Genomic DNA, 2,003 nt, shown 5'->3' with positions numbered 1-2,003 from the left:
AGTGAAAGGTGAGTGGTAATATGACAGGCAAGGGACAGTGGACAGGTGGCTACCAGGAAGGAGCCTGATGTGGGGTCAGGCAGAGAGGGAGTCAAGGGCAGGCTCAGCCCCTCGCCTGATGCAGGGACCTGAGCAAGTCATTGAACTCTCTGAGTCTTTTTTTTTTTTTTAATTGTGGCAAAATATACAGAACCTAAAATTTACCATTTAAACTATTTTACCTGTACCACTCAGTGCCATTAGGCACATTCACATTGTGGTGTGACCATCACCACCATCCATCCATCCATCCATCCACAGATTTTTTTCTCTTTCCAAACTGCAGCTCTACCCATTAAACAACAAAGCCCGCTCCCCCTTTTTTCCAGACCTGGGCAACCACTATTCTTTCTGTCTCTATGAATGTGACTAATCTAGATACCTCATATAAACGGAATCATACAGTATTAGTCCTTCCATGACTAGTTTATTTCACTGAGTGTAATGTCCTTGAGGTTCATCCATGTTGTAGCCCATGTTAGAATTTCATCTTGGGGCTTTTTTTAAATCACTCCTGTGCGAGATGGTGAAGCTTGATAACTCTCCAGAAAGAATACAGTAAGAATCAGAGATAAAATATGTAACGCTCTATCACAGAGCAGCTGCTCAGGAAGCGAAAGATATTATTATTATTATTTCTACCTCTATTGTCAGTACAATAAGGTGTGCAAAGAGCCTGCAAGCAAAATGGTAAGAGTCGAATCTGCCTGTGCATCTGGGGCTGTGAGGTTTGGGGAGAAGCTTCAGAGCCACTCATAGTCATATGGAGGTGAGGGGATTAATACGGAAATAGGAGGAAGAGTAGGATGAGGTGGCGGTTTGGGAGCCTGGCCTCATTCTCTCCAGGAGGAGTGTGTAGGGGTGGAGTCCTGGTGGAAGGGAAGCAGGGGGTGCTTCATCCCCTAGTCTGTGATGGTTTCCCAACGCAGCTTCAAGAAACTCCTCTGGGCCACATGGGGATGAAAGGCCTCTCTGGGGCTGAATGCAGAAATGCAGAGTGTGAAAGTGAAGATGCAGGGGGAGAGCCTGTGGGAGGAAGTGGGCGGAGCTTCCCAGGGGAACCTCCCAGTACCTGGCATCCAGGATGCAAGTCCCAGCAACAGAAGGCCACTGCCTTTGGGTGCGCTGCAGGCGCCAGGTCAGCAGGTGGGGAGGAAGCAGCTAGAGTCATAGGCAGAGGCGGCAGAGGTGACAGCAGAAACAGGTATCAGCGTGTGGCCCAGGGTGTTTGCCATGATCCAGATGCTCTGTGGGAGCTGGGATTCTACCATTCACTGTTCGGTAAAGCCAGTTCCCTATCCTCCCTCTGGTAATGAAGACTGGCTTGGGGAAAACCAGTTACCAGGAAATGCCAGGAATGGGGGTGGCACTTGCCTCACCCCAAGCTGAGGCTCTGCCCATGCCAAAATCTACACCAGTCTGTTTGCAGGGACAGAAGAGCCTCTGAAGAAAGAGCTGAGGGGACAAGGGACGAGACAAACACAAAGCCTGCCTGCCCTGTCTGCCACCAAAGTATCTCACAAGAGGAAACCAGCCACCATGAGCAAGAACCAGCAGACATGACAGAGGGCAAAACTACATGGCGCAGAACTCGCTCGCTATAAGTTCTGTTACATGATTAAAGATACAAAAGAAGAAAATAGAATTGTGCAAAAGAAAAATAAGCAGATTTGGAAAATAAATATAACTTCTAAAAATGAAAAATGTAATAATGAAATTTAAAACTCAATAGATGCTTAAAAAGCAGAAGAAAAACAACTGAAAAGAAAATGAGTGGACTGGAAAGAGGATCTGAGGAAATGGAAGAGATATGTGATAGAATGCACGAAAAACAAAATGAGAAAGTCTCATATATATCTAATAGGAGTTCCAGAAAGAAAGAACGTAGATGAGGGAGAGAAAATATTCAGAGATCGTTCTCCAGTACCAAGTGCATATGTCTGTGGTACCACCCTTTGACCCAG

The sequence above is a fragment of the Mirounga leonina genome, unplaced genomic scaffold (assembly GCF_011800145.1).
Source record: "Mirounga leonina isolate KUSES-001 unplaced genomic scaffold, KU_Mleo_1.0 Mir_127, whole genome shotgun sequence".
In the NCBI taxonomy this organism is placed as follows: Eukaryota; Metazoa; Chordata; class Mammalia; order Carnivora; family Phocidae; genus Mirounga; species Mirounga leonina.
This window is presented reverse-complemented; position numbering follows the sequence as displayed.